At 33.3% G+C, this 15619-nt stretch overlaps 1 long non-coding RNA gene across 1 annotated transcript in view; it reads left to right on the top strand.

The window, feature by feature from the left end:
- LOC111525484 overlaps positions 1-14623 on the top strand; it is a 273665-nt gene extending 259042 nt beyond the window's left edge. The window contains exons 4-8 of the long non-coding RNA XR_002726119.1: positions 11023-11151; positions 12574-12799; positions 13397-13456; positions 13704-13881; positions 14113-14623. This is a non-coding gene — a long non-coding RNA (uncharacterized LOC111525484). The remainder of the gene's footprint in view (positions 1-11022; positions 11152-12573; positions 12800-13396; positions 13457-13703; positions 13882-14112) is intronic.
- Positions 14624-15619: the final 996 nt, after the last annotated feature.

The following is a 15619-nucleotide window of genomic DNA, read 5'->3' as shown; positions in this document are numbered from 1 at the left end:
AGACTGGAGCAAAATGGCACAATCTCGGCTCACTGCAACCTCCATCTCCTGGCTTCAAACAATTCCATTCTCCTACCTCAGCCTCCTGAGTAACTGGGATTACAGGCAGCCCCCACCATGCCTGGATAATTGTGTATTTTTAGTAGAGATGCAGTTTCACCATATTGGTCAGGCTGGTCTCAAACTCCTGACCTCGTGATCCACCTGCCTGGGCCTCCCAAAGTGCTGGGATTACAGGAGTGAGCTACCACACCCATACTTTCCATTTATTTTTGTTATCAGTTTACCCTAGTAGAAGGCAAAATCTGTGCAGCCAGGGATTTCTTTTATTATTATTATTATTATTATTATTATTATTATTATTATCATCATCATCATTATTATTATTGCAGTAATCTAAGCACTTCAGACAATCCTTACGACATGCTCTTAAACTGAATGAATAAGCAGTGTGACTAGCAGTCAAACAAAGCTTTCTATCTGTTACCACAATATAAATCTATATCTCAAAAGTTTACTGTCGCCGGGCGTGGTGGCTCAAGCCTGTAATCCTAGCACTTTGGGAGGCCGAGACGGGCAGATCACAAGGTCAGGAGATCGAGACCATGCTGACTAATATGGTGAAACCCCGTCTCTACTAAAAAATACAAAAATCTAGCCGGGAGAGGTGGCAGGCGCCTGTAGTCCCAGCTACTCGGGAGGCTGAGGCAGGAGAATGGCGTAAACCCAGGAGGCGGAGCTTGCAGTGAGCTGAGATCCGGCCACTGCACTCCAGCCTGGGTGACAGAGTGAGACTCCGTCTCAAGAAAACAAACAAACAAACAAACAAAAATAACAACAACAACCAAAAATTTACAGTCATGTAAAGGAGAAATAAATAAAAAGTATTTTTAATATGACATTATATAATTGCATAGTGTAAGAAATCTTGCATAATTACATTAGAAGTCCTGATGTAATATCAGACGTTTGTTCTTAAATTTAGAATCACTGTGTATATGAAAGATACAGATGAAAACTGGTTTAGTGTGTTGTATTGACAAATATGTTAACATTGTTGATATGATATTTAGGAAGAGTAAAATACTTTTGGAAAAGTTCCAAAACAAGTTCTTTCAATTAAGGCAGTAGTACTCCTGGAAAATTCTGTGTCTATTAAAACTGTGCCAAAATAGATAGCATTTGTATATTTTAAACAGTTAATTCTAGGCACAAATAATTTTAAACACGGTTCATACACGAAAAAGTGTTTTTGTGAATGGCACACCTAATGCAGAAGTTAATCATTTTAAATTAATTTTACCAAGTTATAATTTATATGACTAAAAATGCAGGTATTTTAAGTATCCATTTAATTGAATGTCAACAAATCTAGTCACCTGTATAACTGCCACAATAATAAAAATAGAACCTATTTCCATCATTTCCCAATATTTTCTCTTACTTTTCTTGACAACCATTCCTCCATCCTGGGGTCCCAGTTAATAGCGGCTTTGCTTTTTGTCACTATTTATTAGATTTGTATTTTCTAGATATTCATATGTCAAATATAAATATATATTTAAAATAAAATGAAGGGTCAGGTGCAGGGGCACATGCCCGTAATCCCAGCTACTTGGGAGGCTGAGGCAGGAGAACCGCTTGAACCCAGGAAGTGGAGGTTGCAGTGAGCTCAGATTGTGTCATGGCACTCTGGGCTGGGCAACAAGAGAAAAATTCCATCTCAAAAATAAATGAATAAATAAATAAAATAAAATAAAATGAAGGTCTTGCAGAATATTCAAAAATCTCATGGAATAAAGAGGAACCCTTCACCCTGTGAACCACAATGAGCATTCCAGTTCATAATGTGAATGAATTAAGAATTTAGTACTGGAAATATAAACTATTACATGTATTATAAATGGCAACACATTTAATATAGAAAACTAGGAGTTTACAAAAGTACTGGAATGACAGAAGAAACAAGTTCTAGCCTGGTGCTGTTGAAATATATTTCCCCCAAACATACCCAATTCCATCATTTTCTATTTCTAAATTTCTATTTCTAAGACTAGTTCTGCTGGTCTAGCTCTGGGAATGATAGCACTCACATAGCAGTCTCTAGGCAAATAATACTGCAGTGTGGACACCCAAAGCTGGTGTCAATGAGTCATATAAAGAAATCAGAACTATGTTTATTTCTTTTTTTTTCTTTCTTTCTTTTGACAAATGTAAAGCCACTTAACAGACAATGAAATATGATGTAGGAAAACAACAACTTTCTTAAGCAACAATGAATGACAGTAGCCACAGAAAGATGGCATTCATATTATGGCCACCTTCCAAATATGTGGCAACAGAATCTCGTTGGATTAACCTAAATACAAATATCCAAACTTATTTTCAAGGAAATCCTGAGACTTAATCCTTCAATTCTGTCTATACTGGGGAAGGGAGAGCAGTGGGAATAGTTACATGAGTGGTAATGGCAACGGATGTTGACTGATAACAGGCGTCATGCAGCAAATCAAATGTCTATGATCCCTCATCATTAAACGTGTGTTATAGCAGCTTCATGTTATTGAGGAAACCAAGAAAATCCCTGAAAATGTATAAAATGCCCTTTACTTAGTAGTACCACCATTGCTGACTGTCACTCGTTTATAATAAAACTTGCTATGGTAATCACATTTGTGTATAAATTCTCCTTGAGCTTTCTTAATACTATGCACATGAAGCTAGTGTTATAATTTGTGTTCATGACTCTCTGAAATAGGGCAAATGCAAGACTTGGATTTGGGAGAATTGGAACTCCAGTGCAATAAATAAAGTAAATCATATTATCAGTCTTGTTGCAGTTGTTGAAAAATAAATCAAGACTCCAACTAGGAATCTAAGTGGTCTCTGAACCAAAATGAGTAAAACAAGGATAACCTTGGAGAAAGTAAATATGTGTACCTATTTTAGGATTTGTACATTCTTCTAAGAAAAAGAAAAGGGAGTATTCAGTCAGCTGAGATTTAATTGGTAGGATAGGGTAAACCCTTGATTGTTTAAAAAGGTTCATTTGGCTTTGTCAAAGAAAGTGTTGTCTTATGTTAGTTATTGGATATTAATTAAAACTTGAGCATTTTAGTTGTACATTAAAGAAATAAGCTTTCTTTCCTTTCCTTTTTATGAAAATATTTACAGCAACTGATATTGGTTGGATTGCCAGAAACCTATAGAGAGAAACTGTCACATGAGAAACTAGTGCAGATGGGAAAACTGAAATTGAGTAAAGAGACAATCTACCTCACTAATATAGCCAAAAACAGTTTCCAGGACACATGCCAATTTAGACTTTTTTTGGGGGGGGGCGGTATTTTTAAAGATGGATTAACTGTTTTCTAGCAATGAATGTGCAGGGAAAAATGTTTTTAAAGTAATTGGCTTTCAATTTTGGAAGTTGTAATAAAGTCCTACATGTTCTTACAGCATTAAGATAAGGTATTGTTCTTCCATATTTAATGGCCACTCTCCAAAACTGCTCTTTGGCTAGTTCTGTAATTTCAGATTAACTTGTAAATATTTACTTTAAAAAATTACTTTAATATTCCAAATATGCTAAACCCATAATATTTATTTAACTTCTTTTAGGAATGTGTATTACAAAGCCTAAAATTTAAAGGAAGAGGTATTGTGAGGGCCCCATGTAACTCAATACACTTACAGGGAAATAAACTGGACCAAAAAATGATTAAATGGCTTGCAAAAGGGCATAGAGCTTAGCAGTGACAGAATTAAGCCCTAAATCTAAGTCTGTTACTCTCTCTTGGTGTTGTGAAGTGCATTTCGTCTTTATTACTATTTGTCCAAATATTAAAACTAAGTATCTTCCTGCTGGTGACACTAGCTTATTAATTCTGAATGATTTTTTCCTAATGGGGACTTATTTATCACATTTAGGTTGATATGTACAAAGGATAACATTGTATAGGTATAGACACACATTATATTAAATTTTGTTTATATAAATATGTAAATATAAGCAATAAAAATAAAAGTCTTCTGCTTTCCTCTTTATATAAAAAGTGGTAATATAACAATATTTTGAATTTTTAAAAATCATATCATATATGTTATTGAATGAAAAAAATTGAAATAGCAGTAACTAACTCTGACTAATTTAAGAATAAATTAACTTTACTAAAATGTATTGGTTGCACACGAATCTTACCAAAGGGGTGAAGAACTAAAATTGGAGGCTTCATAGTTATGAAAAGTTATCAAAAGTAACATGACAGAACTGTTCATATGAAGGTATCATTGATGTTCTACAGAAGATTGACATTACCACTTTTGTTGCTTGCACAATGAATACTAAACTTCGAACTCTGTTGCTGGAAATACAGCCTCTAAAATCTGGGTATTCCAGCTACTGTTGCTGCAAAAAATTGCTCAAATATACTACTTGCAATTCTTTCATCTAACTCCCAATACCAGCCCAGATACAGTGTAACTGACAAGAGGACTTTAGATGATACACCTGAACCCTCACTGCAAAACAAGCAGAGAACATGAGTATATGTCCTATATATTAAAATATGGACTCTTGCAGAGGAGAATCCTGAAACACTGAAGGTATATTTGGCTTTCCCATTTATATGGAGATAGTGGTTTATCCTTTACCTGCAAGGCGATGGAGAAGCCTAAAAAATGTTAGTGGACTGGTAAAAGTCCACTTGGTTAGGAAGTTCTAGAGAGGGAACAAAATGAGTACACAATGGGCTACTGTGAGGAGCAGGTGAAAACGTGTCACTGAAACTTCATGAAAAAAAAAAAGTGAAGGCTTATGAAGAAGAACACAGTGGCTTGGGGATTAAAAACAGAACAAAATTAAAACTGAGTATTTTCTTAGTGTATCTAAGTTGCAATGTTAGTAAATGTAAGAAGTGAAACTAATAAAAAAAAAAAAAAAGCAGATTGAAAATCTGTTACAGCTTTTAAAATCTGTTGATGTAATTTAAATAATACTAACAGGCCGGGCGCAGTGGGTCATGCCTATAATGCCAGCACTTTGGTGTCTGACTGACGTCAAAAACTCAAGACCAGCCTGGTCAACATGGTGAAACCCCGTCTGTACTAAAAGTACAAAACTTTGCCAGAGGTGGTGGTGCATAACCGTACTTCCAGCTAGCGGGAAACCAAGACATGAGAATCCCTTGAACCCGGGAGGTGGAAGTTGCCGTGAGCAGAGATCGCTGCGCTGCACTCCAGCCTGGGCGACAGAGTGAGACTCCCTCTGGGGAAAAAAAAAAAAAAGAGAGAGAGAGAGAAAGAAAATAAAACAACAACAACAACAACAAACAACAACAACAACAAAAACAGAAAAAGAAATGGGACATATGGGACAGTCAACAAATAAGCATATATTTGTAATCCATTTTCCATTATTTGAGAGATATTTAAAAGAGATTGAAAAGAGAAAGCCAACGTGTGGAAGATCCAGATACTCGCATCCTGTTAATATGAAAATAAATTATCCTCCCAAAATCACAGAGGAACGTTTCTCCCAACAGACAACCACATATACCGCTCATACGACTATTGACTCCTTAGAAAATGGAGCACACATTCGAAATTGACTTGAAATTGAACTTTGGGGAGGACTAGAGTGAATTGAAAAGGAGAAAGAGATATGTTGCTCCTAATATTTCTTCACTAAAACATGTATATTTAAGATGTGCAGAAACTAAGATAATGTAATGGGAATATCTCAGGAAGAGTCAAAGTTACATTACCTCCCTTCAAAGTAATTATTCAATGCACATTTAATATAATTATGATCTTAGAAGTATGTTACATATATTTTATATTTTTAAGAGGCCTGAAAATGACTATCAACTAATTTATACTTTTGTGAATAATAAAATTACAATAATTGACAAAAAAACTATAAAAATATGACTCCAAATTCAGTTACTAACTTTATGAACTCAAAATTAAAAATATCCTCACTCATTCCAGAACAAATACTTTTAATACAACTGAAACTATTTGGCTAAAGAATAAAGAAGTAGATATGAATTTGAATCAATACAACTACACCTCTGGAGACTAGCTGTGAGAGAAAGCTGAATATAGAATATATATATAAAAAAATGTCTTGGAGAATAAAAACATAGTTGCCTTGAAAAATAAACAAAATTAGTCAAGAAAAAAGGTTTTAAAATCACTTTAGACTTTATAATTGAGCTAGATTTCAGTGACTAAATACTAAGTTAGAAGCTTTTCTCTAATTTTCACAGATAGTCATATACAGTTGGTCAACAAATAGATGTGAATACTGCACAGATTTGTCTTTATTCAAAAGACAAAAAGTAAATTCAATAATTTAATCAAAGTGTCTTCTCAAAATCTATAATAAAAGGATTCAGTGTTTAGATTCTATTATAGCAAACATTATGTTGGATGGAAAAACAAGGAGGTCACATCATTGTAGAAGAGACCGTGACATCATTTACAAAGAAAAAAATGAGAGATCAAAAGTATACCAAGGAAATGGGTTATAATGGGCTTAAAAATTTCAGGTAAGAAAAGAGTGTTTATAGTTAGTGAAAACACTACCGAAGAGCTGGAACAATAAATAATACAGATAAGGCCTTTTAATTTTTTATTTGTAAAATTCGATAAAAATGAAATCAATACTGAGTAAAGCAGAAGGAGATTCTGAATAGGAGACAATCTGAAACAAATCTTTGATTGAACATGAAAGAATTGGAACATATTTCTCGGAATGATCAAAGAGCAAGCATCTATCAAAGTCAGTCCATCAACATGAATTGCACAGAAGATAAAGTAATTTACTATGCTGTTAATTAAAACACACATTTATTTACATTGAAACAAATAAAATTACTTCAGTTAACAATTAGTGTAAGATTTATGATAATGCAAAATATATTATTCATTACAGATAGCATTATAAATGGCTTCTTTTTTTTTTTTTCTTTGAATACCTGCTGGTCAGGTTTAGAGAACTCTCTCATTCTGAGGAAGGAAAGTTGAAAAATCTATTACTGAACCTCAAATTCTACTCTAATAATCATGATGATGGACATAACAGAATGGAGATTATATTTTGTATGACTTGCCCTTATTTTCTGAAATCTAGAGTTAGTAACTATCTTCAGACATATTCACAGATATCTGAGCCTTTGACATGTTTAGGTTAAAAGTACAAAATTTGGGGGTACAATATCCTGTAGCTCCAGTATATTCGGTGTCTTTCACAAACTATATGTTTCTGTTTCCTGTCTGTATTTAACTATATAAAACGCAGACCAAACTGATTCAAAGCATTTGCCAATTTCTCTTCTCTAAATGGCAAGAATTTGCTCTCTTCCTGCCATATTAGTAAGTTAGCTGTACGATTCTGGGCACTTTAGTACTGTCCTGGAAAAGAACATTATGAAGGCAAATACTTGAAGGTAACCACGTTGGTACAAGGAAATAAAGTATACATATAGATAATACAAAAACTCTGATTGATTAAAATATCTAAATGTCAAGTGATCTGTTTAGTCTAAATATACTTTTAATTGTACTTAAATTCACAATCACTAGTTTATAAGAAACGTGAAGACAATATACAAATTCAATTGAATATAATAGGTCATTTTGCCCCACTGAAATACCATCAGAATTGAGTTGTAGTTTAATATTATAAATACAGCATATAATTCTATTTGGAACACAGAATCCAAGAGCCAGACTGAAAATTAAACTGAGAATGGTTAACACTCAACAAAAATACTAACTTTCCCTAAAAGCCATAATGTTTCTATTTACCTGTCCTAAACAAAGATCCCAGTATTTCTTTTCTAACAGGTAGTAATAATACTAGTGTGTTTCTCTCTACACTTCAAGAATGAATGTTGAGAACTAACAATAGAGAAGAGATAAAATTCCTACAGCTTATTCACATAATGTTTCAAGATGCACTTCCAAAAAATTGTTTCCCAAATAAAAATCCCAGAGAAAAGGGATTTATAATTTCATACCTGGTACTGAAATAAAATTAAGGCTAGGAAAAATCATATGATATTATAAAACTAAAGTTTCCACAACTATAATGTCAATGGGACTTGGTAAATGAACACTTTTAATAAAAATCATGAATAGTATCACCTGGTAAAAACAAATATAACAGTGAAAAAAAAATGGGTTCAGATAAATCCACAGATAATTTTGAGATGTAAGTATGAGTTTCTTAAGGGGGTAGGAATGAAGATCGATGTAATAGCCCATTGATGATATTTTATATTTGATTATACATTCATGGGTAGAATAAAATTTACAGGATATATAAATATAAATTCAATTGAATTCATGTATGGTGATGGGGATGATCTTCCACAGAAAAGTGGAAAGCAGAATACTTAAAGACTGACTAGAAGAAAATAACTACAAAAGATATAAAACAAAAAAAAATATTAATTGGAAAATAACCAATTTATTGAAAACATGAATAAAGAATATTAGCTGATTTACAGAAGTTCAATATGGGCTGCCAGTAAAATATGACAATATTTACCAACTTAAAATTTATCAAGGCCATGCAAATTGAGCCAACATTAAATTATAACTATTTGCACATGACAAAGACGAAGATACCTAGTGGAGGAAGTTTAAATCAAAAGAACCTTTTGGGAGGGCAATTTATCTGCATTTATCAGAATACAAAAGCACATATTCTGAAGTACAGAAATTGCAGTAAGCAGTAACCTCTTTTTTTCTTATTACAATAATTTAATATTTATGGCCATCCTACCCAGATAGTATTATTTCTTTAAGATTTGTACATGCGAGGATGAAAATTGAGTGAGCTTTGCATGTGTAAATTCTAAAAAAAGGTCACTATTTACCACCTTTTACTAGAAGTTGATATATTATCAGATGTTATCACTTTAGTCTGGTTTTGTTGTCTATGAGTTACTTGCCATAGTATCATATTTATATAGTTTCACTCAAGAGCATTTTCAAATGACTACATTGAAGATAAGTTGAGTGCCATACAGATGTTTGATGGGGTTGAACTTTACATACAAACCCAAAATAAATAGGTTTTCAAATTTAAAATAATAGATGATTGACAAATAAATAAAAATTATAAACCAAAATGTATTGGTTAGTTAGAACATTACACTTAATCAAATTAACATGTGATCTTACAATAAAATGTTAAAATATATTAAATAATGTTAAAAAATTTAAAGATTTTCTGAATTTAGGCTTACATACAAAATTTACCAGGATTATCTTTTACGTTATGGAAAATTGGTGAAACTAAAATAGTAGGTTCACATTATTCAGCAGAAACATTTTTTAAATACATGCTTTTGTGTTGCTTTCCTCAGATTTAGAAAAACAGTTGCATGCATTGTCAGCTAAGTTAAGCTGAGGTGAGTTTATCGAGTGTGTGTCAAAGACGTAAAATTAGAAAATCATTTTTGAATGTCAAATGGTCTTTCATTTCTCCACCTTGAGATTCATGTCTCTATTCTTTTTCTGTATTTCATGTCTGCTTGTTCTTTCAACTCCCTTGGAGTGTGGCCAGACACTGCAGCCTACAGAGTGAATATGCCTGCTATATTCCTGTTTGATCCTCTTCCCTTTATGTGTCAGTTCCTCTGTGGGCTGCCTACTTGCCAAACCATTTTTATTCTTCAAAACTTTATACATAATTTTTAAATAAGCTGTGCAGATCTCAGTACAATTGATGAATTTTTTACAAGTTAATCACATATAAATAGCATAAACACTGCCGCTTATGTGTTTAACGTTGTAAGGACAAGTATATATTTACCCAACTACAATCAATTAGATGCAAAATACTCAAGTTATAGGTTAAAAAATGCTGTTTTTGCTTTCCTTTGAATTAGTAAAATAAGTAGATCCAACAAGCTAGTTCAAAAATGAGTCTACCATTAATAAGCACAGAAATTTAGGGTACATTTTGAATATTGAGCTAAAACAGCAAAAAACAAATTTAAAACACATTATTTAATGGATTATGATATTAACATGTACAAATCTTAATTCTCATGATATCTGACAGTTAAGTTGCAATTCTTTTTCACCTAGGAGAAAATGCATTACTTTCTCATACTTAGGTCTTCATTGTTTTTAGTTTATTAAAAAGAAGATACTCTGTAATCAGCGATGTTTTACAAAACGTGACATTTGTCATGTGGGGAAAAAATGTTCTTTAGCTCTATGCCTTGTACAACCTAAGGCATAAAATAATTGTCAAGAAATGCAATACCTGTTGTGTCTTGGAGCTTAAATCACTCACCTCAAAGCCTCTGTAGTTCATAATGAAAATATACTAATCAATGGGAAGAAACCTATTTTTAAAAGTGTGCTCAGCAGATTATTAATAAAGTTACTCTAGATAAATTATGTAGAGAATTACAAGGCCATCCTAGGATCAAAAAAATAATTCTACAGAAAAGACCAGAAAAATCCATCTTATCCAAGTCTCATAAAGGCCAGATAAAAGCTAATTTAAGTATACTATACACTTTTATAAGTTATTATTAAGGTTAACTCCAAGTTAATATTTGTTAGTCCTAGCGTAATAATACAAAGAGAGGGCAGATATGTCCAGAAAATATAAAGAAAATAACTATTTTTATCATAAACCAGGAAATAAAAATATTTATTTTTATTCTCAGAAAAATTCACCATTGAGTGTTTAAGCTCATATTAGCAGAAACTTCAGGATATTAAAATTATATCAAAACAGCAGAAATAGGGGATAACAGAGTTGGAAACTGACTTCTCTAAAACTGTGAGTGATTTGTAACCCAAAACCAGTACACATGAGGAAGGGCTGTCAAAGTCACTAAAGATCAAACTGAGGTATGTGAAGATGTTGAAAAAAATCCATGCAACTGCAGTTTTCAGAAATAATTTTGTCAGAATGGTTGTTTAAAGTAACGACATTTCATGAGGGGCAAAACCAAAAAATCAGCAGTGTCTTGTTTCTAACAGTGGGAATGACATCTGAGGGCTGGTTGCAGAAGATATTCTGAACGCCATAGAAGAAAATAAGAGCTGAACTTTAACAAGAAAGTATGCAGAAATATCTTCCGTGGAGGAGGTCATAGAGAATGCATGAAGGTGATACTAAAGTATAGGCAGCACTGAAACTGCTGATCTCTGTTATTTGGATAAAACTAAACACTACAACTACCTCTTTACACAGTCGATATCCCTTCAACTGCACAAACACAGGTATACACATATGCGCAACCCCCCCACCAAACACACGTAATATATGAAACTTCATAACCAATTGTTTTTGTTTTTTTTTTTTTTTTACTCTGGAGATTGTTATGTCCATTCTTGAAAATAACTAGTTTATGCTGTTATCTATACTTCCTCTTTACATGGTTTCATCCAGTCACATGTTTTTAAACACTATTTCTATTGTATTGTATACAATTGTATTGTATACAGTTGATTCCCAATTTGTATCTAGCTCTTATCTCTCTCTGCAACTAGAATTTTTTATCCATGTGCTCGATTCACACTGGAAGTCTGAAAGGCATCTCACATTTAACCTGTTCAAAACCAGGCTATTGGTTTCTCCATGCTAAAACTTGATTCTCTTCAGGCATTTCCGTATCAGGAAAAAGTAATTCCTTTTTTCCACCTAGAGCAAACATCTTGGAACCATCTTTAACTTCTCTTCCCCTCACCTTAATTTCATCATAAAAGCCTGTAAGCTCTACCTTAGTAAAGTATTCAGAATTCAATATTTTTCCTCACAATTTACAATTAACAACCATCTCCGTCAACTTTTAGAACTCATGTGAAATTTTTCAATATTAATATTTAATATTTTCATTCTTGCTTCTCAAAATATTTCTCAAAATTAATCCTTAAAAGCTATTGAAAATACAAGTTAAATCATGTCACTTCTACTATTACAACCCTCCAGTGGCCTTTTTTCTGATTGATGATAAAATTTAAAATTATTATACTGGCTTATACAGCCCAACATATTTCTTATTACAAACTATATGCTTTCATCCCTTTATATACTCCCACTTGCTAACACTTCTCCATTTTAAGTTATTTCTTTACTATTCTCAAATTGCTATGCATGTTCCTATTTAATATTTTTCATATACTTGTTCTCTTTTCTATAATACTTTCCTCACAGATATGATGTATACAGGACTTACTAACATTTTTCAGAAAATACCATCAACCTGTCTCCAAATAACTAGCCAGACAATTCTTCTCTAAAGGCTTCTTCTAAAATATTGACAATATCCTTCACTCTTTATTCGGTATGGTGCTCTATTTTCCTTTAGAGAAGAAAAAACACTCATATATACTATATTCAATTGTTTGTACTTTATTCATAATGACAAATGCAATGTTCATAAAACATTTGTTTTTGTTTTTGCTTTTGTCTCTTTTTGGTTTTATGTTTTCCAATTTTTGAAACAATGCATAGTTAAAATGTATTTATTATGAGGAATTGGCTCACTTGTTTATGGAACCTGAGAGTTTCCATGTTCTGCTATATAGATGCCAAACACCCAGAAAAGACAGTGGAATAATTCAGTCTGAGTCTGAAGGCCTGGGAACCAGGGAAACTGATGGTGTAAACTGGAGTCCAAAAGCAGGAGAAGATGAAATGAGATGTCTGAACTCAATCGTGAGGAAGGAATAAGAGGGAGAATCTCTCCTTCCTCTGCTTTTTGCTTTATTCAGGCCCACAATGGATTGGGTGATGCCCATTCACATTGAGGAGGTCAGTTGGCTTCACTGAGTCTACCATTTAAATGCTAATCTCATCCAAAAATACCTTTATAAACAGATCCAGAAATAATATGTAACCAGTTACACATCTCTGATCCAGTCAAGTTGACACATAAAGTTAACTATCAAAAGTCTGCCTCCTGTCAACATGGTACTCATATGCATCTTCTTAATTCATACTTAATCTCCAAATAACAACAGGTCACAATTCTGCCTAGTATAGTCCTACCCTACCTATAATAAAAAATGCACTAACCTTTCTTCAGAAAAAGAAGTACAATTCTTGAGTAGTGTTAACTGTGTGTTGATATCCTGTAACTTAAATACTATGATATAAAATTAGCAATACTTAAATACTAATATATAAAGTAAATATGTCTTATGTTTCATGACAAGAGAATAAGATGAAAGAAAACGAAGAAATATATATGTATACACACATACACATTTTTATTATATATAATTTATATTTTATATGTATATATACTATAAATTATATATGTATCAGAATACCATATTTATACACAATTTATATATATAACATAGCTGATATTTATAACTACCTATTCTGTATTCCTTTTGCCTTCAGCAAGCACCTCACCCACCTCGTCGAGATTCTGTACCCGTTGGAGATTCTCTACTTGATGTGGTAATCCAAATCTACAATTCTAAAGAGTCTGGATAATCTGTAGTCCTGCCTCGTTTGGGTCATAGTTTTTTTCTTACCTTAATAACATGGCATGACAATACTAAGAGACACTCTAAGGGGTCACCTGTATTACAGATATAGTCTTTATTACCTCCATTGTGGAGTAGTAGTTCAATTTTCTTTGGTAGTCAGAATTAATCATTGCATTCAGCATAGTAACTCCTGTATTTGTCTGTTTGATTCAAAGGCAGAGGAAACCCAAAGTGGCTAGGTGGCAACATTAACTTCTAATTCGAAGAAATAATAGTTGTTTCTGTTGGTGGAAACATTTCTCCCTCTGGAACTAAGACCTATACTCCAGGAAGGAATAATACCATAAGAACAAAGAGAAAAAAACAATCTCTAATGCCTTACCAGACATAATAGTGAGTATTGTGCATTATTATATTATCACATATTTTATATATAAATATTTTATAGGTATTTATTACACATATCATATGGTATATTATATGTTATACATATATAATTATATTTATTATATATAATTATATAATATATAAGATATAATGTATAATAATATATATTATAGTAGTGCCACTTCCATTTCCATCTCTTTTTGTTATTTCTGGATCCACTAATCCTGCCTATGGAAGAAACACCACCATATATTGAAAACTGATTCAAAGCATATACAGTTTTCTGAAGAACTTTGCTGCAGTCCTGAAGGATATTGCCATCCAGACAGCACTCTAACTGAGACTTTAAAATTTTATCAAGATTTGTACCAAGATTTTATCAAGCCAGCCGATTCTGCATGGTTGGGAAGAATGCAAAAACCTGTGAATTCCATGAATGTGGGCCCATTGCCACAATTCTTTGGGTATGAAATTAGTTCCTTGATCAGGAGCAATGCTTCGTGGAATACCTTGATGATAGATAAAGCATTCTGAGGTCCACAAATGATAGTTTGCACTGAAAAACTGCATGCAGGGAAGGAAAATTCCTATCCAAAGTAAGTATCTATTCCAGTAAAAATGAAAGGCTGCCCCTTTCTTGATGGAAAAAGTATAAAGCAATCAACCTGCCACCAGACTAATCATACTATCAGGGGCTTGATGTTGGTACGTGTTGCTGGCAAATTGGGTACTTCTATTTAGTGGCTGTAACCAGGTCAGCCTTTCTGAGGGAAAATCTATGTTGCTGGGCCATGTGTAACATTTATATACCTGCCAAAATGACTACATTGCTCATGAACCCTTTGGGTGATAACAAGGTGACTGGGAAAGTGACAGACTGGTGTCCACAGAACAGACATTTCTGATCACTTTATTATTAAAATATTAAAATCACTCACTGCTGAGGCCATTTTTTGGTAAGTATTCATGTGAGACACAAATATCATCATGTTTTTGTTCACTTAGAGAGATTAGTCTACATACCTCTTCCCCAAATCATCATGTCATACATTTTCCATTCATATTTCTTCCACTTCCCTGAAGATTCAGCCAAACCACTGGACACAGTTCATGAATCAATGTATAATTACGCATCTAGCAATTCCTCTGTCCAAACAAAGTAAACAACCAAGTGCACTTCTCAAAGTTCTGCCCTCTGGGAGGATTTCCCTTTACATCTTCCCTTTAGGGATGTCCCAGGGAGGAGCGGGAGTGCTGCAGCTATCCATTTTTAGGGATTGCCTATGTATTATGCATAGCCATCTGTACACCAGGTCTGAATATTATTTTCCCCTATCAAATGATTATATGAAACTCCCCATAAAATCATAGGTGCAGTATAGAGAAAAAGAAGGTAGTATAGCAAGAGTGGGGACCACAGGTATATGGCCTACTTTTTCATGTAACTTACTTGTACTTTCAGGGCCTGCTAAGTCCCAACCACACCCCTTTCCCTTGATGATAGAATATTGTGCATACTCAGCTTTATTGCTTGATGGATAGAATAACCCATGGTTCATGATGAGTAGCTCAGGTCACATGGGAACGTGGTGGTCCATGATTAAATGTCAGTTTCTACTAAGGCTCAGTAGCAGGATAAATGCTTTCTATAAAAAGAATAGTAGTAGTCCACACAGAATGGCAAGGCTTTGCTCCAAAATCACAAGGGCCTGTGCTGTGATTAACTGACAGAGTCCTGTCAAAG

This window comes from Piliocolobus tephrosceles, chromosome 1 (genome assembly GCF_002776525.5).
Source record: "Piliocolobus tephrosceles isolate RC106 chromosome 1, ASM277652v3, whole genome shotgun sequence".
Classification (NCBI taxonomy): Eukaryota; Metazoa; Chordata; class Mammalia; order Primates; family Cercopithecidae; genus Piliocolobus; species Piliocolobus tephrosceles.
Note: the sequence above shows the minus strand (reverse complement) of the source record. Positions and strands in the feature narration are given on the sequence as shown.